General features: G+C 44.8%; 1 protein-coding gene across 1 annotated transcript in view; it reads left to right on the forward strand.

The window, feature by feature from the left end:
• The window catches only part of LOC143984157 (uncharacterized), a 148485-nt gene that overhangs the window by 4794 nt on the left and 119800 nt on the right, over window positions 1–23891 (forward strand). The gene's annotated exons all lie outside the window — the stretch shown is intronic.

The raw sequence follows: 23891 nt of genomic DNA on the forward strand, positions 1-23891 counted from the left end.
TAAAGAAACTTTAAAAAACATGTTTCCATGGGTTAGGCAGAGCCATCTTCAGTATTTTCTGAGTCCACAGTGGAGTGTATTTCCGCTCTTTCATTGAGCACTTCCTGTACTGTTAACCAAGCCTCCTTCTCAATCCAACGTTTCTATGGCAACCCTGCTTCCCTGCTCATAACTGACTACTTTTTTTTATTTCATAGTATTTACTTGTGCAGATTGTCTAATGTTTGCCTTTGTCAGGCTTATCAGCTTCAGCTGATAAGACTGCAATAATGGCCAGGTTTACACTGCATGTGATGTCACATGGTCACATGGTCTGTAGGAGGAAGCTCTGAATGATTCTGCACCCTCCTGGGATTATCAGTGCCTAGGAAGTCCTGATAACAGTTAGATAAGGACATAGAGAGTGTGACATAAATCAGGGGACGTCATTCTAAAGAACAAAAAGGATTACAACAATACTAAGCAAGTAAGGAGATATCTACAAGTAGTGTTCATTAGGGTTTTTTATGCTGATTTACATGGGACAAAGTTGTGGGGGAGAGTTTACAACCACTTTAAGTATTCAGGGGTAGTCCGGTTGATAAGAGAGGACTGATCATCAGTACTCTCTGAATTGGTAAATTCCTAGAAAGGACCCGGAAACTTTGGAGGTTAAAAGTGTTTTGGGAGGGAGAACCTCAAAACCCTGACTACAAGGACTCTGTCCAGAAGGGTTTAAGCTTCAGCAAAGGGAATTTTGAAAGGCAGCAGGAAGGGATTAGCACCTGTGTCAGTAAGGCAGAGTGGAGAGGTTCACAAGCTATAAGCATGGGTGAACTCTCTGGTGACCAAGGCATTTCTTGCTTAACTCTTGTGACCTTTGTGGCACCCTGAGACAAGGGGAAACCTAACCCAGTGTAGGACCTAGAATATGGGGGTGAGTCTGTCGTATGGTTTGTCTGGATACCAGGATTATGGACTGTTTGTTTTTCCTTTTTGGCTGAAGAAGGCTTGTTGTGTTTACTTATTTTGAAGACAATAATAAAGAGACTGATTGACGTTTACCAAACTTGTCTGGCTTATGTTTATGGGCTACCTCATATCACAATACTTAGGCCCCTTTCACACAGGACAGATCCATAATGATCCGCCCCGTGATGATCCGCTTGCTCAGCGGGGATCGCTTTGTTTATCCCGGCGGATGACAGGGCGGTCCCTGCACAGCATGCCGGTGTTCTGCTATATAGTGTCCGGCCATCATATAGGAGCAGACGAAGCTTTGGAAAATCTCCGAAGCTGAACGGCGCCTGCGCTGTGAGTGGAGGTGGTAGCCCCACCATCCAGGCGGACATAGGGTTGTGAATATTAGAGGGCCCCTCGCGGGCGAGCTTTGCTCGCCACGCTTCGAGCTCGGCCTCGCTGCGCTCGGCTCTTTTATATTCCTACTCTATGTCCACTTGGATAGTGGGGATAGAACCTGGACTTACGGCGCAGACGCCGTTCATCCTCGGCAATTTTCGGAATCTGTGTTGCTGTGTACTGAGCATGCGCAGTATGCAGCGGACACTATCGGATGGAGCACCTTATTTGATAAGACACCGGGACCGCCCTGTCAGATCTCCACTCTCCTCTATGGGGGATCGGATGAACACGGACCGTCTATCCATGTTCATCCGATCCGCTCTGCAGACAGATAGAAAAATAGGATTTTCCTCCGTCTGCAGAATCGGACCATAGCGGAGACGGACGATATCGGGTGTCTGTGGATGTTCATCCTCAGACACCTGCTATCCCATAGGGATGCATGTATGTCCGTATTTCATCCGCAAACGGATGGATGAAATATGGACATATGGTCCGCATGTGTGAAAGGGGCCTTATAGATAATTGCAGGCTTTTTATTCTTTACATACCTCCTCCTCCTCCTCCACATTCTTCTTACAGTGGCATTTTTCACTAAGGGCAGCTCAATCCATCTCCTTTCACTTCCTGGAACTCTGGGTCTGCATATGTGACAGTGCACATCATCTGAGGGGGAAGACTCTGGTGAAGTAGTCTTCCCAGGATGCATCTGTGATGCCCTGATTACATCACCAGTGCCTCACTCAATTAGGAAGTGGGAAAACGGATTTTTGAGTAACATAAAAAAATGCTTGTTTAGCTAATGAATGTAGGATAAGTTCATACTGATGTGATTCATTGTTGTCTGGTCAGTGTGCCACAAGTGGGACAGTGGTGACCCTGACACTCCTCTTTGCCTTTTCAAAATATATCAATGAGTTTGCCAATTGCAGGATTGGAAGGTCCCTACTAAATTGTACTTCTCCTTTCTAGATGCCATTTGGTTAGTTGCATTAATGGCTAAAATCACCTTTTTCAGAAAACATGCATAGATTCAATAGGGTGTGTCCACATTGAAAGATTTCTCTGCTATTCCTGTTCTGGGGGCAACTCAAAATTTTGGAATTGCCCTCACTTTCATTTTCTGTGATATTGGTGATATATGCATAGATATCTCAAACTGTTGAGCAATTAAGAAGAAATGGGGTGCGCCAAGCATTTAATGAAGAATTCCAGGTATGGCTATATTATACATAGCTACTATATATACTGTGTACAGAATATACCATACCTGGCCAGTGCCCATGGAAGCTGGAAATCACTGAAGTTAGCACTGCTACTTCAGTGATTTCTACTTGTGGAGCAGCCTACCTGATGGATTGTGAACACAGGAGTTTGGCCTGTCATCATGGGTGGCATTCGGAGAATGCTTTGCAAAGCCCCTTTGATTGGACTCGCTGGAGAGTGTGATGTGACCACCCCACCTCTCTGCCTTGTCCAATCAGAGAATGCTTTGCATGCATTCAGAAAACACAAAGCATTATCTGAACGGTGCCTGTTCCGACCTGCCAACCTCCTGTGTTCAGTAAACAGAAGTGCAGCTGATGGTGTGGAAAGCAGAAGCAAGTGATTTCACTTCAGTGGTTTCCAGCTTCCAAGGGCATCAGCCAGGTATGGTACAGTATATACATAGTTACACTGGTCCAAGCTGGACCAATGTAACTATGTATAATAAAACCATGCCTGGAATTCTTCTATAAAGTGGTATTAACCATTTGCTTACTGGGCACTTAAACCCCCTCCTGCCCGGACCAATTTTCAGCTTTCAACGCTGTCTCACATTGAATGATAATTGCATAGTCATACAACACTGTACCCAAATTAAATTTTGATAAGGTGGCACTGGTGGACACTGGTGAGGCAGGAGGCACTGGTGTGCACTGAGAGGTAGCACTGAGAGGTGGCACTGATGGGCAGCACTGAAGGGCATAGATAGGTGGCACCAATGGGTGGCAGCGATGGGCACTGATGGGTGGCATTGATGGGCACTGATTGGCACCAATGATGGGCATTGATAGGTGGCATGGTGGGCGTTTATAGGTGGCACTGATTGGTGGCACTGATATGCACTGGTGGGCACTGATTGGTGGCACTGATATTCACTAGTGGTGGCACTGGTGGGCACAGATGATGTGGTTGTGTCTCTTCCTCTTCGGGACCAATGTCTCTTTCACAGAACCTGGTGATCGGCTGTTTTTTTCAGCGTGAGGAGAAAAAAAAAACGATTACGATTACAGATCTTCTTTACATCTTCTGATCTGCTGTCATTGGCTGACAGCAGATCACGTGGTAAGGGGCCAGGATCGGGATTGTTAAAATGTTTTATATATTGCAAATTGCCAATCAGATGGGGTAGCTACATAAATTTTCTTTTTTAGGCTTTTTTTCCTTATTTTCACCTGGTGATCTGGCCAGTACCACAAATCCTGTCCTAGGGCAGTGATGGTGAACCTTGGCACATGAGATGTTTTGAAGCTACATTTCCCATGATGCTCATGCACTCTGCAGTGTAGTTGAGCATCATGGGAAATGTAGTTGAACTTTTCAGTCCAGGGAGAGGGTAGTGCTAGATAATCTAGCAGATTTAAATAGACATGACTAGCAAATTCAAGTCAAAATCCAGCTAACACGTTTTAAGCAGTTACAGCATTTTAGTTTTTTAATTTTGGGATAAAGTTTTTATATGAATGAATAAAAGCTAATTATCCCTAGCATATTAGGGCTATTTCAGGCTAATTATATACCTATGCTTAGTCAGATAAGTGCTGATTTGCAATGATGACATGCTTTTTACCACTTCTGGCTAGGTAAAATAACCGTGATTAAGAAGAATGTGCTCCCAAGGGTCCTCTTTGTATTTCTGAGCATTCCCCCGAGATTCTTTATTACTTTACCATACTTAGAGACAAGGTAAATTTGTAATCACACAAGAGCAAGAATCTCCCAAGATGTACTGTCTAGACCCATGGCGGCCACTCTCTTGCCGATTTTAAACATTATTATCAAGCAGTGGTTTTCACTAGAATGGTTGACTGGGAATACACCTTTCATTCCAAGATATGGGTCAAACTAGAACACACGCTTTGTGAGACAGAGCTAAATATATTCCCCTGGATCCTAAGAAATACTGTCAATTATCAACACAGACATTACCCTTTACTACCTTGATTTTAAAACTTTGGGATTCTGATTCTGTACATTACTGCGCGGGGTGGTCATATAACTTTCCAATTATGCTTATACTCGGCCACACCTACTTCCTCCTTGGTATGTTAGATCATCATTTCCACTTATGATCACCTGATCAACCACTCTGCTTACATCAAGTTACTGAGAGTTATTTGATAATTCCCCTAGAGGAGATTATGGATCCTGGAAGCATTTCTCAATTTCACAAATTGAGCCACGCTCATTTGGCTCATTCTGTCTATTCACTCCTGAAACCCATACGCTCATTTTGGGGCTTGACCTCCATTGAAAGAATCTTTGCTTCTAAAAAACAATCTACAAGATGTCTCCCACAAATGTACAAATGTTTGACATTGTTAACACAGTTCTCAAGTCCCAGATACTTGCTACAGTGGGAAAAAGATCTCTGTACGTCTATCACTGATGATCAAAAAGCAATTATACTGCAAATGTTACATCTTCTCAATCTCTCCTAAAATAGAAAAGTTAATTACAAACTTCTATCATGCTGGTTGTCACTCGACCACATGGCTGCTCACCAAGGGGATGTGGACATGCAGCAACCAAATGTCATGTCATCTTTTGCACCAGAAGTGATGTACCGGAAGCACCATTTTGGAAGTTCAGTGAGACCAATGCTTTGGACGGATGTTACTAGATATGAGATTAATACTTTTAGGCTGCAATTGGCCTGCCTCTCAATAATTTCTCAATAGTGGGACTGCAAAGGAGATAAACATAACAGAATTACAATGGTGTTTATGGCCAGAAGCTTTAGACTATATTTAATGCAATGCTGCACAAAGCAAACAGTTTGCTAAGTACTTCTGTTTATTGAGCTATTTGAGGATGGGTCCAGGGTGTTTAGGGCCTGGTTGTCTTGAGGAACATTTGAGAAACGATGAGTACGAGCAGCCTAAAAGTTAATGTAAAGGTGTTATGGATGTGTAAAATTAGTAGGATGTGTAAGTAATACCTCTTTGTCTTCAGGGCACTATTCCCACAGCATTAAAGTCATACCTCCCAACTTTTGAACTTCAGAATGAGGGACAATCAAGGGAGGGTGTGAGCTGTGGAGCACATTGTGTGCAACTACAAAATGTGGGTGTAGCCAAAGTCTTAACATGGAAGGGGCTTAAGGAGCATGGTTAACCAAAGCCCGGGCTTCCTTGTACCTATAAAATATGCTTTGATTGTTTTCTCTGAGCCTACCTTACAGAAGATCATTAAAATAGTCAAGGACTACACAGCAATCAGCAACTGTTGAGACAATGAACACTTTGGTAAGAAGTATATAATGTTCAATATTGTGTATAAAGTACAGGAGTGTGTAAGGCAGAGCACAGGGGTTGGGAAGTGCTAAAATTAGTGTTGGGTTTAGGATACATAACACTAACAATACATAACACAGATTGTAGGGGTCCAGGGTATGTAATGCAATCTGTTCAGAAATGCCCCCAGCTCTCTCACCTAGGCCCCCCAACTCTTTCACCAATGCCCCCAATCTTTCTCACCTCTCACCAATGTCCCCCAGCTCTCTCATTAATATGCCCTAGCTCTCTCACCTCTCAAAAATGCCCCCCAGCTCTCTCACTAATGCACACCCCCAGGTCTCTCACCTCTCACAACTTTTGGACCAATGCCCCCCCAGCTCTCTGACCAATGTGCTCCCCATCTCACTCACCAATGCTCCCACCAGCCCTCTCTCGCCATTGCCCCCCAGATCTCTCACCAATCCCCCACCCAGATTTCTCACCAAAGCCCCCCCAGTTCTCTCACCAATGCCCCCCCTCCTGTCTTACTAATGCCCCCAGCTCTCTTACCAATGCCTCCCCTCCTCTTTTACTAATGCCCCCCTCCTGTCTTACCAATGCCCCCCAACCCTCTCACCAATGACCCCACTCCCCTCTTACTAATGCCCCCCCAGCTTTCTCACCAGTGCCCTCCAGCTCTCTCATCAATGCTCCCCCAGCTCTCTCAGCAATGCCCCCCCCTCTTACTAATGCCCCCCCCCAGCTCTCTCACCAATGACCACCCCCCCGCTCTCTCACAAATACAGAATGCTATCTATTCCTGTGCTTTTTTTTGCAGCACATTGCCACTGACAGCTCAGACCATCAGAAGAGTAGCATTGAGCCGAGGAGGAGTTTCACAGCACTTCACTCAGCTCCATGCTTTAGTCCTGAGAGGCGGGGTAGGAAGCCCCTCCTGAATAAAATAAAAGCAAGCGGTTGTGGCGCTGGGTCCCAGAAGACCCATCAGCAACTGTGGGGCATGTGCCCTGGGTGCCTTGTGCTAACCCACAGAAGCTGGTGGAGTGCTTTGGTGTGACAAGCTGGAAACTGCAGGGCTGCAGGACTCCTCTTACCTGGTGCCAGCCGCTGAGAGGCAGGAATCAGGAGTCACCTGAGAGCCAGGAATCAGGAGCCACTGAGAGGCAGAAATCGGAAGCCACTGAAAGGCAGGAACGAGAGCTGAAGGCGGGGGCTGAGCTGGAAGGTGGCTTGCAAAGTGTGTTATCGGTTGCTAGGATGCCAACAGTCCTAGCAACCAATGATTGCATTGAGGAGGGGGGAGAAAAGATTGCCAGGAGGCTTTTCTGCCAGTAATCCTTACTTGGTGCTGTTTGTGAGAGCACACATTGCACCCAATGAGGATACCACTACTAAGTGGAGCTCAGTAGTGGAACTCCAGCGCAGGACCCTGCAACTTACTTGAAATCTTGTCTCAGAATGGTCCAGCGGAATCTGGGACCGTTGGGAGGTTTGTTAAAGTAACTATTATGCCGCGTACACAAAACCGGACTTTCCGGCAGACTAGGTCCGATGGTCTTCCTGACGGACATTTGGCAGAGTTCCAACGGACTTTCTGAACTAACGGACTTGGCAACACACGAACGGACTAAATCCATTCGAAAGTCTGTTCATTTTGAACGTGATGACGTAAGGCGAGACTAAAAAAGTAAGTTCAATAGCCAGTAGCCAATAGCTTCCGTTGCGTCGTATTTGGTCCGTCGGACCAGCATACAGACGAACAGTTTTTCTGATAGGAATTGAGTCCGTCGGACAGATTTGAACCATGTTCCATTTCTAGGTCCGCCAGATTTTTTTCATGAAAACGGATCAGATTAGCCCACAGACGATCGGATTATCCGACGGACTGATTCCGTCTGACCTAGTCTGCCGGAAAGTAGGGTCATGTGTACGCGGCATTACAGTATATAGGTGACTGATAAATTTAATTTGGAAGGGCAGGGTACACTTGGTGGCCATATCACTGATTTACCATGTTCTCCAAAAAAACTTTCAAGGCACACTTTAAACTGCCAAGTATGTTTGCATTTGAAAGTAGTTCCATCCACGACTCAAATCTTTTAACTTTTTGGAAATTCTTGTAAAAAATAATGAAGAAAATAGCTATGATCACAGTTAGTCCTAAAAAAATAATCTAAATATGATGAAGCTTGCAGATGCGGATATAATGGAAGCTACACTTCCATATCTTAGTTTTCCTGTATATATCTGAATATGTCAGTGTCACTCTAGAATGCTGGGGTAGAGACCCTGGCAGTGTGTCTGTCACCAGTCATGAGCTGAGAACCTGGCACCTACAGTCCTGTGTGCCTTATCTGGACACTTACAGTATGCTTCACACCTCAGCTATAGTAGCTTTATTTGTTATTATTAGGCTATCAACATGTCCTTGATGCATGTTATTTAACCCCCTAGTTCCTGACAGGGAGTCATTCCTCCCCTCACCTGATCAAATGCATTTGTTCACAAACCAGGCCCTTAGTGAGCATGGTATGAAATAGCAAAAACTTTACCAGCGCTCTCTTTTTCTGTTCTGATTATTTTCATTGTTGCATTGACCATGTTCCTTCCGTTCTCTTTTTATCTTCTACTCTCCCACTCTCCCAAGCATGTTGAAGTCACTATTTTAACCCTCACCTACTCTACACTCTGCATTTAAAGCGGAGTTCCACCCAAAAGTGGAACTTCTGCTCATTTGTCTCCTCTCCCCTTCCGGTGCCACAATTGGCACCTTTCGTTTGGGAGGGAGGAAGGGATACCTGTCTTTGACAGGTATCCTGTTCCCACTTCAGGGAATCCACACCACGGCCCTCCTCCTCTCCCCTCCTCCCCTTGCCAATCGAAGAGAGGATCGGGGCCTCATGCATGCAAAGTAGGGTTGTTTTACCCGCAATGGCGGTGGCAGCACCCAGCAGCTGATGGAGCTAGACTCCAGGACAGGTAAGTGTACTATTATTAAAAGCCAGCAGCTGCAGTATGTATAGAGATAGTGGGCCTTCAGATACTTGCACTTAAAGTGGTTCTAGAGCAGTGGTTCGCAACTGTCCTCAGGACCGACTAAAAGGCCAGATTTTATGTATTACCCTGGGGAAATGCAGACTAAAATACAGCAATCACCGAACAGCAAATGATATCACCTGTGATGTATTTCAGTTATCTTGCAAACCTGGCCTGTTAGTGGGTCCTGAGGACAGGAGTTGAGAACCACTGCTCTAGAAGCTAGCCATTTTTAGCCATTAGCCAAAATGTCCCAGTAGATGTATTACTTCCTCACATCCCTTTTTACTTACCTGAGTCTTACTTGAGTCTTATCTTAATCCAGTGCTGTGCCTGTCTACGATGGCGCAGGTCTCTCTCTCTCCTCACAGGTTCAGAGTTCATCTGTCAATCAAATCCTGTGAGAACGGAGCGTGGGCGGGGCTGAGCCATGCTGTGTGTGTCAATAGACGCACACAGCTCAGCTTGGGAGTAAGCCTGCAGGTGTGCCACCATAAGAAGCTGCTGCCTATGGTGCCACACAGAGAAAAGAAGGAGCTAAGAATGCTGGTAGAGGACCCCAAAAAAGAAGTTTCTGGGCTGCTCTGTGCAATAACATTGCACATAGCAGGTAAATATATAATATGTTTATTATTTAAATAAACAAAAAAAAACCTTTACTACCACTTTAATCTTAAGAGTTTCAAATCCCCACATAAGCACGCTATGTTCTTTGGCCACTTTCACCTCCTAAAAACTGACTTGGCCTGTCTCCAAACTAGGGCTGAAACAACTAATCAACATAATCAATTATAATCGATTATGAAAATAGTTGTCAACTATTTTCATAATCGATTAGTTGGTCAGCCAATTAGTTGGCCTGCATACAGAATGCATTATTTCTTTAAATATCACAAAATACAGTGCTGCAGTGTACCATCCATACATGCCAGTATACACAGTGCAGCACACATACAGCTCAGTACACTGTCCATGCATGTCAGTATATAAAGTGCAGTTCACATACAGCTCAGTGCACTTTTCATACATATCAGCAAGTGCCTGAGAACTTGTGAATGTGTGAGGAGCAATGCCACATGGGGCATATAATCCTGAGAATGAAATGAGTAATTCTAAAGGCAGAAGTTGTTTTACCTTGCTATAGGGCCACTCAAACTTGGCCCGCTTGTATGTTTTCTCCAGCCCGCAGCTCACTCAGACACTGCAGACACAGCACTGTTGGTCTGCTTGCTTTTGTAAACCTTTGCTGTTCTCGAAATCTAGTCCCTCCCCTTTACCTGGCAGCACCCACTATTTTGGTCCAGGACCCACAGATGGGCAAGCATAGGGCCCGCACAGGAGGCTATTACTATGATTGTGTGGAAGCAAACGGGCAGCTGCGCTTCTTCCATCTGACATGCAGGATTAGGTGTCCCCAGCGGAGTCTCTCCTTACATCAGTTGCCCCAGCGGAATCCCTCCTTACATCAGGCATTCTCAGCGGAGTCCCTCCCTACATCAGGCGTCCCCAGTATAGTCCCTCCTTACATCTGGCGTCCCCAGCAGAGTCCCTCCTTATATCAGGTGTCCCCAGCGGAGTCCCTCCTTACATCAGGTGTCCCCAGCAGAGTCCCTCCTTACATCAGGCGTCCCCAGAGGAGCCCCCCTTAATCCGGTGTCCCCCTATTGGAGCCCCCCTTAAATCAGGTTTCTCCCATTGGAGCCCTCCTTACATCAGTCGTCCCCCCTTTGGAGCCCCCTTACATCAGTTGTCCCACCATTGGAGCCCCCTTACATCAGGTATAGTGGTGTCTCCGCCACCATTACGGTTTACGAGGGGGAAGAAAATAGGACTGGAGCCGGCCGCGTGGCTACAGTAAGCTAAGCTGCGGCGCCGCCCCTTTCCATAACAGGTCAGAGACAGCGGGGCAGAGGGTTGGTGGCGCCGCAGCTTAATTTCTATTGTAGCCACCTGTGTGCTTCTGGTCTTCATAAAAATGGTGGCTGGCAGAGACATTGTCTCTGTCGGCTGCGGACCACTAGCCGCGGCGGCAAAAAATCTGGGAAAAACTGATTTCCCGGGACACTTCCCGGGACACAATAAGATCTGGAAAAAGGTCTAAATCCCAGGAAATTCGGGACAGTTGGCAAATATGCAGTCCTCAAGTTTTTCACAAGCGATTTGACCAGTTTCACTGCCTTAGTAATTACCACAGCCATTTCATCTGAGGGAAATCCTGAAAACGTGACCTGTTGGGGCGCCTTGAAGATTGGAGTTGAAAAACACTGATCACTTGTAGTGCAAAGTGGATTTTCCTTTCGTAAATAACCCCTGCAGAGTTCAGAAAATGTTTGAAGCTGAAGAATACCAGCCTGTAGTGAAGACAATGCTACTCGCTTTATCCACATGGGGGCAGTATTTAAACATGTAAGATCTAACACTAAACAAGTAGGAGTTTGAAGTAGGATTTACAATAATAGTATTTATTTAAATTGTTTATTGAATTGTAGTAAATATATCAATCTTTAGGCTGTTTGTAAATGTTGTCTTGCTCTTATTATTGAGTATTATGGAATGCAAAAAGTAAAATTGATGCAGATTCTGTATGAAGTCATGTAACTGGATGTTTTGGTAATAGTCAAGAAAAGCATGCATTTTAGTAATCAATAAGTTTATGACACGTTATTATTTATTTTTTCTTACCTTATATATTTTTCTTTTTTTAAATAATACGTATGCAGTATACAAAATTAGTATCTGCCTGTACATGCTATGTCTTTGTATGGTTCTTGGACACAGGAGTCTGTTTTGCTTTTTAACTTGTGAATGAGAAAGCTCTTGTAACTTTTCCGCATTTGACCTTGGTATGGGGGGTACTGACCCCTATTGTAGTCGCACAGGCTGTTCTGTTAGATTTGCAAGGCACCAAAGGGTGAACCGTCAAAGTATCTTAAGCTTGTGATGCAGTGTTTTATTACTTTTAGTAACACAAATCCAACACTACATACCCAGATACAAGTCAAATCTGCCCAGACCTCATTTCAGTTTGACACCTCTGATGGCCCAAAAATTACCCCCTTACAGACCAGAAGATTTTACCCCTTAATGACTAGGCCATTTTTTGCGATACGGCACTGCGTCGCTTTAAATGACAATTGCGCGTTTAGGCAACGTTGTACCCAAACAGAATTGATGTCCTTTTCCCCCCACAAATAGAGCTTTCTATTGGTGGTATTTTATCACCTCTGCAGTTTTTAGTTTCTTCATCACATTAGGCCAATATGTATTTTTCTACATATTTTTGGTTAAAAAAAAAAAATCACAATAAGCGTATATTGATTGGTTTGCACAAAGGTTATAGCGTCTACAAAATAGGGGATAGATTTATGGCATTTTTATATATTTATATATATATATATATATATATATATATATATATATATATATATATATATATATTTTTTTACTAGTAATGGTGGTGATTAGCAATTTTTAGTAGGACTGCAACATTGTGGTGGACAGATCAGATACTTTTTTGGGACCACTGACATTTATTTTTACAGCAATCAGTGCTATAAAAATGCACTGAATACTGTATAAATGCCACTGGCAGTGAAGGAGTTAACACTAAGGGGCGATCAAGAGGTTAAATGTGTTCCCTGGGAGGTGTTTCTAACTGTGGGGGGAGTGGACTGATTGGGAGTAGAGAGAGATTGCTGTTCCTGTTCCTGATCACTAGGAACAGACGATCTCTCTACTCCCATGACAGAACAGGTATCTGTCTGTTTACATTGACAGATCCCTATTCTTCCTCTCTGTGGAACGATCGCGGTTGGCCGGCAGACACCACGGCCATCAGCCACTCGCATCAGCTCCCCCGTTGTGCAGGGGGAACATGCCTGCCCCCTATAGCTGTTAAAGGGACTGACGTACAGCTACGGCTGTTTGCGGAAACGATCCGACCTGCTGCAGTATAACGACAGCGGCTGGTCGGCAAGTGGTTAAAGTGTCACTAAACCCACATCATAAAAAACTATTAATAAATGGTGTATTAGGCCCCTTTCACACAGACGTTTCGATCGGGTCCGCCTGTCTGTTTTTCAGGCGAACATGATCGGAAACTCCATTGTTCTCTATGGAGCAATGGGTGTAAACAGACATGTGTCTGGATATGTTCGCCATCTGTCCGTCGGATCGGATGACAGTCAGATGTAAAAGGACAGGCGGTGGTCCAAAGAGGAGAGTGGTCTTTGTTCGTGTCCACTCTGCATGAGTGGACCAGACACAAACCTGTCATCCACCTGCTCAGCATTGATGAGAGATCCCCTGCTGAGCAAGCGGATCGCAGCCGCAGTCCAACCCGTGCTACATGCTGTTGTATTCTGCAAAAAATCTGGTTCATTCTGCTGTTCTCTATCTCCACCTTCTGTTCATGTCCCCAATACAGCTAGGGATTTTGCAGCTGTGGTGGCAACTCTGAACATGCTCAGTTTTTAGTGAGTTTCTGTGATGAGCATTTCCTATCACATCTAATATAGTGTGGCAGCACGCAGGTAAAGTCACCTGGTTGTATCCAGGATGGGAAATATGTGTGCCCTAGATTCAGGCTTTATGCAGACCTTTACAATTAGAGGGGAAGAGTTAATGAGCCCAGCTGAAGTAAGTGGGCTCATAAAGACCTCTACAAAAAACCCCAGCATGCTTAGGGAGATGCTCCATCCTGGAACCAGTTTTGTGTTGTATAGACTGGGGAGTGTGATATCTGTTCTGTGCGGTGAGTTAACGCCTGTGTGGCAAACCTCTACAACAGAGACAGGGACTGGTGCAGCACAAGGCTGCACTCAGTTGTTAGACAGGGAATCTAAGTGTGTAGTTAGAGGTCAAGCTGACCAGGATTTATTTTCATGTTTTATTTTTGTTTGGCTGTTATATGTATCACTGCATGTAGCATAAATAAACCACATCTTTTGTTTTTTTGCACCTACAACGCTGTCTGCTGTGCCTGATTTTGTGCTGTGAACCCATCCAGGGGGTCACACACACCCGCTGCCGAGCTAACCCCTCACAGTTGGTGGAGAATTTTGGCAGTTTTTTTAAATTTTTTTTAAAGGTCAGCATGGAGGAGATACTGAGACAGCTGGCTCTAGCAAATGCAAATCAGCAGAAAACAAATGCGGCTTTACAAAAGAGCCTTGCAGCTCAGCAGAAAGCTCACCTGCAGAGTCTGGAAGCTCAGCAACAAGCCCAGCAGCAATCTGAAGCCCGCTTCATAGACCTGTTGCAGAAGCAAGAGCAGAATTTTCAACAGAAAATAGAGACATTAATACAGCAACGTCCGCAGACCAATGAAGCAAGTGGTTACAATAATACCGCATCCTTTGGTGTGAGCCGTTTATTGACAAAAATGACTGGAGAGGATGATCCGGAGGTGTTTTTGACCACATTTGAAAGGACTGCTGTAAGGGAAAAATGGCCTAAGGAGCAATGGGCTGGACTGGTGGCCCCTCTGTTAACTGGGGAATCGCAGAAAGCTTATTATGACCTAGAGCCTGACCAAGCAAAAGACTATGTGGTGCTAAAAACAGAAATATTGGCACGGCTGGGTGTCACCCTGGCCGTCCGGGCTCAGCGTGTGCATAATTGGACTTTTCAGGTTGGAAAACCCCCCAGGTCTCAAATGTATGATCTCATTCACCTGAGCAGGAAGTGGCTGCAGCCAGAGACTTTGACCGCACCAAACATTGTGGAACGTGTTGTTATGGATCGTTTCCTGAGAGCTCTTCCTACTGCCATCCAAAAATGGGTAAGCCATGAAGACCCAGAAAATGCAGATAAACTTGTGGATCTGGTTGAGAGGTACTTGGCTACAGAGAACCTGACCACCTCTTCCAGGGACTCACGGACTTTCCACCCTAAGACCAGATCATTCCCAGTGGTGGGTAAGATGACTCCAAGGGGTGAGGGTGGAGAGAGTGAGAGGGTGGGAGTTCTACCTAAGGTCTGGCGGGAGCAGCCCAGGAAGCCCATGCTGCAAGAGACAGCGAAAAAGATTATTTGCTACCGCTGCCGGCAAGAGGGACATATTGCAGCCAATTGCCCCATTGTGGATGAGCCTATGCAATGTGACTTTATAAGGGAGAGACGTCAGTCGCTGTTTGCGACAGTTGCATGCACTGCCATTCGGGGACCTGAGAAACATTTATGTAAAATGTGTATTAATGGTAGAAATGTTGATGTGTTGCTGGATTCAGTTAGCCTGGTAACATTGATAAAAGCTGAATTAGTTACTACAGAGGTCTCTGGGAAGAACAGGGTGGCTGTTATTTGTGTGCATGGGGACACCCGAGAGTATCCTGTAACTTCAGTGTTTTTTGAGACTCCCAAAGGTAACCTCTCTCATCAGGTGGGGTTAGTGTCTCACTTACCACATGATGCTATTGTGGGAAGGGATTTTCCAAAATTCTGGGAACTCTGGGATTGTCCTGAGCCCCCCACTGGTGCCCCTATAAACCAGGAAGATGACCAGAATTCCTCTGGGAGTGGTGAGGACTCTCCTGAATTTCCCTTGTCGGTATTGGCGGGGGAAACTCGAGAAACTGGGGAGGAGCCAACATCCTCAGATGAAAACATGCCGTCTGTGGAGTTTTCGGATCTTGAGGTTCACAGGGAAAATTTTGCCACAGAACAGTTAAAAGACCCCACCCTAATAAAGGCACGGGAAAATGTGGTGAAAATAGATGGCGAGTTAGTGAACCCAGATAAGACTTGCACTTATCCTTACTTCACTATGGAAAGGGACCTGCTGTATCGAGTGGCTCAAAGGGCAGAAGAAACCATTGAGCAACTTGTAGTGCCCAAACCTTACAGGAAGTTGGTGTTAGAATTGGCCCATGGGCACATTCTGGGAGGTAATCTGGGGGCCGAGAAAACCTGAGAGAGGGTACTGCAGAGATTCTATTGGCCTGGGGTCATGAAGGAAATAGAAAATTATTGTTCCTCCTGCCCTGTGTGTCAGAAGTCGGCACCTATGCCACATTTCCGTAACCCGCTGGTACCTCTTCCTATCATTGAGGTCCCCTTTGAAAGGATTGCAATGGATTTGGTAGGTCCGATAATGAAGTCCGCCAGGGGGCATCAGTACATTTTGGTTATATTGGACTATGCCACCCGTTATCCGGAAGCAATTCCTCTCCGAAATACCTCGGCCAAAACCATAGCCAAAGAGCTATCTCTTGTTTTTAGCCGTGTGGGTATTTGTAAGGAACTGCTTACGGACCAAGGTACACCCTTTATGTCCCGGGTTATGAAAGAATTATGCAAGTTGTACAAAGTGACGCAATTGCGTACATCTGTGTATCACCCCCAAACAGATGGGTTGGTTGAAAGATTCAACAAAACCCTTAAACAAATGTTAAAGAAGGTGTTGGATAGAGATGGAAAGAATTGGGACTGTCTAATACCCTATCTAATGTTTGCCATTAGGGAGGTACCCCAATCCTCTACGGGTTTCTCACCCTTCGAGTTGCTCTATGGGAGACACCCAAGAGGGCTGCTGGATATCGCCAAGGAAACTTGGGAAAATGAGAGTTCTCCTCACAGGAGCGTGATTGAGCATGTCGCCCTGATGCAAGATAGAATTGCACAGGTAATGCCAATTGTAAAGGAACATTTAACCCAAGCGCAGTTAGCACAGCAGAGAGTGTACAACCGTGGGGCCAAGACCCGTACTTTTTCCCCGGGGGATAGGGTCTTGGTGCTAGTCCCTACGGTTGAAAGCAAATTTCTGGCCAAATGGCAAGGTCCATATGAAGTAATTGAAAAAATTAGTGAGGTGAACTACAGGGTTAGACAGCCAGGAAGGCGAAAGCCGGAGCAGATCTATCACGTCAATCTGCTGAAAGCCTGGAGGGATAGGGAATCCCTAGTCGCAGAGACTTTGTCACAAGTACAGCCTGATTGCTTAGTTCCTGAGGTTGGAATAGCAGACACCTTATCGAAACCCCAACAACAGGAGGTTAAAGAGTTTGTACTTCGTAACAAAGAGATTTTCTCTGAGCTTCCGGGACAAACATCTAGCGTAGAGCATGACATTATCACCCCGCCAGGAGAAAGAGTAAAACTAAAACCTTATAGAATACCAGAGGCCCGACGGGAGGCAATACGTGGGGAGGTTCAAAGGATGTTGGAATTGGGTGTGATAGAGGAGTCCCAGAGTGACTGGTCCAGTCCTATCGTACTAGTGCCCAAACCTGATGGGAGCTGGCGGTTTTGTAACGATTTTCGACAATTAAATAAAGTTACAAAATTTGACACCTACCCCATGCCGCGTATAGATGAGTTGATTGACCGGCTGGGAACAGCCCGATATATGACAACTCTTGATCTCACCAAAGGCTATTGGCAAATTCCCCTGGCCGAGTCGGCCAAGGAGAAAACTGCGTTTGTAACCCCAGATGGGGCCTTCCAATATAAGAGAATGCCGTTTGGGTTACAGAATGCACCGGCAACATTCCAGCGGAAAATGGATAAGATTCTGAGGCCCCATCAGAAATATGCTGCAGCTTACCTGGATGATGTGATTATCCATAGCACAGACTGGGTCTCACATTTGCCGAAAGTACAAGCAGTCCTAGACTCTATCCGGGAAGCTGGGTTTACGGCCAATCCAAAGAAGTGTACCATTGGACAGGAGGAGGCCAAATATCTTGGGTACACTATTGGGAGGGGGGTGATAAAACCCCAAGTCAATAAAGTCGAGGCCATACAGAGTTGGCCACGTCCCAACAGCAAGAAACAGGTACGAGCCTTTCTGGGAATCGCTGGCTATTATCGACGATTCATTCCCCATTTTGCTTCTCAGGCTGTGCCCCTCACCAACCTGACAAAGGGGAAAGAGTCTGTCATGGTTAAATGGTCCCCAGAGGCTGAAGAAGCATTTCAGTCCTTAAAAACAGCCTTATGTAGCCAGCCAGTGTTGTACTCACCAGACTTCTCTAAGGACTTTGTTGTACAAACTGATGCATCAGACGTTGGGTTAGGAGCAGTGTTATCCCAGGTCTGGAACGGGGAAGAGCACCCAGTCATTTACCTCAGCAGGAAGTTGAAGTCCCATGAGGTAAATTACGCCACGATTGAGAAGGAATGTTTAGCAGTGAAGTGGGCTCTAGATTCCCTTCGGTACTATCTGCTAGGTAGGCACTTTGACCTGGTGACTGATCACGCTCCTTTAAAGTGGATGGCTCAGTACAAGGAGACCAATAGAAGGGTAAATAGGTGGTTCCTGGCCCTACAAGAATTTAACTTTACAGTTAAGCATCGCCCTGGTGTTAAAATGGGGAATGTGGATGCTTTGTCTCGGATACATGCGTGTCTGACTGCTTGTGTTACAACCCCAAGGTTGAAACAAGAGGGGGGGGGTATGTGGCAGCACGCAGGTAAAGTCACCTGGTTGTATCCAGGATGGGAAATATGTGTGCCCTAGATTCAGGCTTTATGCAGACCTTTACAATTATAGGGGAAGAGTTAATGAGCCCAGCTGAAGTAAGTGGGCTCATTAAGACCTCTACAAAAAACCCCAGCATGCTTAGGGAGATGCTCCATCCTGGAACCAGTTTTGTGTTGTATAGACTGGGGAGTGTGATATCTGTTCTGTGCGGTGAGTTAACGCCTGTGTGGCAAACCTCTACAACAGAGACAGGGACTGGTGCAGCACAAGGCTGCACTCAGTTGTTAGACAGGGAATCTAAGTGTGTAGTTAGAGGTCAAGCTGACCAGGATTTATTTTCATGTTTTATTTTTGTTTGGCTGTTATATGTATCACTGCATGTAGCATAAATAAACCGCATCTTTTGTTTTTTTGCACCTACAACGCTGTCTGCTGTGCCTGATTTTGTGTTGTGAACCCATCCAGGGGGTCACACACACCCGCTGCCGAGCTAACCCCTCACAATAGATATTAGGGATATTACATCTACATTATAGAAGGTTGCATCTCCCTCATATTCTAAAGACTGGTACGCACTACAGTTGTTTTTTTTCATGCAATCCAGAGGTTTGCATGACTAAAAAACTGGCAGCTCTGGTCGGAGCCGCTATACTAACCATGCAAGGTTAGTTCACTAATAGAAGGGACAATGTAAATTAAACAGTGTGTGTTTAGTATCACTTAAGGGTGTTACTTAAAGGAGAAGTCCAGCCTGAGCTTTTTAGGCTGGGCTTCTCCTAAGGGTCACCGGAGTGCAATTCATATTTTATTAATGTCATTAAAAACATTTCATAAAAAAATCCTTCATTTGCATGTTAAATTCAAATCATATATTTGTACAGACACTACCGCTCTACATGTTTCGCTTTGAGTGAGCTTCTTCAGGAGAGCCTAGAATGCTGTATGAAATGATTACTACAAAAGTAAACGACAAACAAGATTGGGATTAATTACTACGAAAATTCATGTTTGATAATCGATCAATAGAGGTGCACCAAAAGGGTGAACACACTTGATTACAATTGAGTATTACATAAATACAAAAATTATTATTTTAACAATCAAGCATTATTTATTGAAGCATTGAATAATTCCAGCAGGCGACTCCACGTCATGAGCATGATAACCACAGGGGGGCAATACACTATTGATTATTGAATCCTATAAGGAAGGAAACAACAAATATTTCTAAATAAAGTGTAAATATGGCAAACAAAATATGGACATAGCCCCCATTTATTACCATATGAACATGTAATTTTCAAAATCAATTTAAGGTGTCTTTGGACCCAATAATTAAATCTCTAAATACAAATGACCTGAATTAATATTGATGGGATCAATAGACCTGAGCAAATAGCATTCAACCTTGTTATATTGGCCCAAAATTCAAAAAAGGAGATTTACTAGGTAAAAATGGAAGAGCAGGATCTATGGTTATCATGCTTATGACGTGGAGTGGCCTGCTGAAATTATTTCAAACGCCCCAACGTTATATTAAGTACATTTTGCATAAGAAGAAATATGCTTTATTGAGCAATAAACAGGTTACCAGAGCAAGTGCAGACTCTCAGTATAGTATACCAAGCCATTATTCGACATAAAAACGTGCAATATGATAATCATGAGACAAGAAAGCATACATTTACATAAAGCCAAACAATACCTTACGTCCTCTTGACCCACTGGACATTTCAGTAGTTTTGCCAACATCAGTTCCAATGTGCATAGACCCGGTGTATTTAGCCGGTTTGCCCATAACTATTCAAATTTACCTGGGCAGCCCCTTCACTGGTAAATGTATTGTTCAAATCTAGGTGCCTCACCTACACTTCTAACCCATTCTTTTTGAGAGGGTGGGTCAGCCAACTTCCAGTGTTGCAATATAAATTTTCTGAAATAAGGCCTTGGAAAGTGCCTCCCTGGTAAATTTCCGAGCCTCCATTTCATCCAGAATATCCAAAACACAGCAATTAGGGTCAAGTGGAATATTAGACTGGAACACATTGTTAAGTGTGTCTACCAGCCCCTTCCAATAGACGTATAATTTAGGGCACCGCCACAGTAAATGAATCATATTCCCATGATCCCTTGATTTCTTTTACATCTGCTACAAAGTGGGTCTGCTAAGATACCCATTCTATACAGCCTAAATGGAATATAATGAGTATGTAATAAGATATATAGTGAAAGATTTGGACAGACACTAACTTCTGGTAGGACCGATTGCAAAGCCTCTTTCCATTGATCCCCTGTTACATGACCTACATCCTTTTTCTATTGCACTGTTACTTTCCTAGGCTGGTCCTTAAGAAATTCCATCAGTAACATAGGATAGCATTGATATATAAAGCCTTTTGTTTCCATAGATTGTATTCATTTAAATAACAGAGCAGGTGATAGACCCTGAGGAAGTGATTTCTACCATGCTATGGGGTCATTAAACTTCTTTAAAGTATACCAGAGCAGAAAGAGCTCTTGTCCTGATCAGATGTTTGGAGTGCATGTGCAGGGTAACAGGCCTACAAAACTCATCTATTTTTATGTAAGCGTTGGAGAGAATGGGGTTTTACCCTGCTGGACACCTGGAGGTACCTGCAACTGTGGGACTTCTTTAAAGGGTTACATGGTGTATCGACTGACTGGACTATTATCTAAACTTTACAAGCTTCTAATTTGCCTCTCGACTCCATACTACCTTAAAGGATGGGAGACGGAACTGGGTTGTAGCTTTTCAGAGGGGGTGATTGACAAAAATCATTAAAACCTCCTCAGTATGTTCTAAAATGCAGGAGTTTTGCTTTAAATTTTTGGCACAGTGGTATAGGGTGCCAGACATTCTGTCCTGGATTTACCCCTCCATCTCCCTACATTGTTGGAGAGGCTGTATACAGGGGGGCACGTTCCTGCTTATATGCTGGGATTGTCCCTGCATTAAGCTATTTTGGGTAGAGGTCTAGGCCTTAGCGCCTCGCCCACTTAGCACCAGCTAGAAGAAAATTCTCTCCCGCTACTACTTCATGCTTTCATGCACTTATCTGTGGGAAACCTTATAAACGGTCCTCGATACCTCATCTCCTCAATGCCGGTAAATGCCTCATTCTGTAATACTGAAAGTCTTTGAGGGTTCATATAGATATGGAGAGATTGGCTCCATCGGGTACAAGAAGAAGTTCAGTAGCCAATAGCTTCCCTTGCATCGTATTTGGTCCTTTGGACCAGCATACAGACGAACGGTTTTCCCGATAGGAATTGAGTCAGTCGGACAGATTTGAAACATGTTCTTTTCTAGGTCCGTCTGATTTTTTTAAAAGAAAAATGATCGGATTATCCCACACACGTTTGGAATGTCTAACGGACTGATTCTGATGGACCTAGTCTGCCGGAAAGTCCGGTCGTGTGTACGCGGCATAAGAGTTTAATGTTGTGTTTGCCCCCCCCTCCTCTAGGTGGACAGGGGTTCTTCTCTGTTCTGTCATTTTGGTTTCCTTTTTTCTTCCTTTCTTCTCCCCCTATCCTTCTAAGCCAGGCATGTCCAAAGTCCGGCCCGCGGGCCAATCGCGGCCCGCAGTCCGGTTTTGAACGGCCCGCCTGGTGTGCTGTGGGATCAGGGCTGTCAAATGAGCCGATCCCCGGCACTGTGTGAAGCTCCGTCGGCTTCAAAAGTGAAAGTAAAGTGCAGAGGAGTGTGCTGTGCTCTCTGCTTCCCCCTACAGTGCAGTACCCGGCTGAATGAGGAAATGGAATGGAAAGGTACTGTACTTCAAGCTAGATTCGTTTTAAAAAGGCTTTATTTATGTGTATGTGTGTGTGTGTGTGCATGTGTGTCTGTATGTATGTATGTGTGTGCATGTGTGTCTGTATGTGTGCATGTGTGTCTGTATGTACATGTGTGCATGTCTGTCTGTCTGTATGTGCATGTGTGTCTGTATGTGCATGTGTGTCTGTATGTGCATGTGTGTCTGTATGTGCATGTGTGTCTGTATGTGTATGTGTGCATGTGTGTCTGTATGTGTGTGTGTGTGTGCATGTGTGTCTGTATGTGTGTGTGTGTGTGCATGTCTGTCTGTATGTGTGTGTGTGCATGTCTGTATGTATGTATGTATGTATGTGTGTGTGTGTGTGTGTGTGTGCATGTGTGTCTGTATGTATGTATGTATGTGTGCATGTGTGTCTGTGCATGTGTGTGCATGTATGTGTGTGCATGTGTGTCTGTATGTATGTGTGTCTGTGCATGTGTGTGCATGTCTGTATGTATGTGTGTGCATGTGTGTCTATATGTGTGTGTGTGTGCATGTCTGTCTGTATGTATGTATGTGCGTGTGTGTATGTGTGTCTGTATATGAATGTGTGTCTGTGTGTGTGTGTGTCTGTGCATGTATGATTGTGTGTGTGGGTCCATGTATGTCTGTATGTATGCGTATGTGCATGTGTGTCTGTATGTATGTGCGTGTATGTCTGTCTGTATGTGTGTGTGTGTGTGTGTGTGTGTGTATGTATGTGCCTGTATGTATGTATGTACGTGTGTGCATGTGTCTGTATGTGTGTGTGTGTGTATGTGTCTGTATGTATGTAAGTATATGCATGTGTCTGTATGTGTATGTCTGTGTGTATGTGTATGCATGTGTGTTACTTTTAATCCAGACCCCCCCCCCATTCTTGTACCATCAGAACTGCTTTTGTGGTGCTTGTGTGTGTGATAGCAGCCAGGATTGCTGCTCCTCTGAAAAGCAATCCATATACAGATCGCTTTTCAGAGGCATTTGAAAGGTGGTAAAGAGGCATTATGTTGCCTCCTCACCACCTGTTTTAAGCCCGTAAATGTAGCATCACTATACCGCAACTGTGCAGTCCACACAGTTGCGGGGTAGTTGCAGTGCAGGCCCATTCACCCTGAGCATACCTCCAGCTGCAGCCACAGCATGTGTACACCCCCAGCTGCTCCCTCTGCAGCTAAAGGGGGAGAAGTTGGGGGTGGTAAAAACAGCTTAACCATGTAGTTTTACTGCCCCTCCAATAAGCCCTTGGCTCACATCTGCATGGCTGCATGCTGTGTGTAGGGCAGCCCATGCATTTCAATGGGCTTCCATACCCACAAAAATGCAGGGAAAGAAGTCCCAGAGCTTTTTTTTTATTGCGCTGCACCAAAAGCACCCCATGTTTCCAATGTGTGGGGTACCATTAAGACTTAACGGTACCCCTAAAGAACAGAGCATTCGTCTGTGTGTCGGGCAAACAAGCGCGACAAAGGCACAAGAATTTTTGTTGGGCCAGGTATGAGTGCTCGAATGACCGAATTTTAATGGTTCAAAGAATGTCAGGCAAAATGGTCGGCCCTCACACATGTTCACTTCATCGAATCTGGCCCTCTTTGAAAAAAGTTTGGACACCCCTGTTCTAAGCCCTTGTACACACAGTCGGACATTCCGATGGAAAAGGTCCGATCAGACCGTGTTGTCGGATAATCCGACCGTGTGTGGGCTCCATCTGACTTTTTTTCCGTCGGAATGTCCGACCAACAAAGTTTGAGAGCTGGATATAAAATTTTC

The sequence above is a fragment of the Lithobates pipiens genome, unplaced genomic scaffold, assembly GCF_037356315.1.
Source record: "Lithobates pipiens isolate NorthernLeopardFrog02 unplaced genomic scaffold, aLitPip1_a1.2 Scaffold_16, whole genome shotgun sequence".
NCBI classification, from domain to species: domain Eukaryota; kingdom Metazoa; phylum Chordata; class Amphibia; order Anura; family Ranidae; genus Lithobates; species Lithobates pipiens.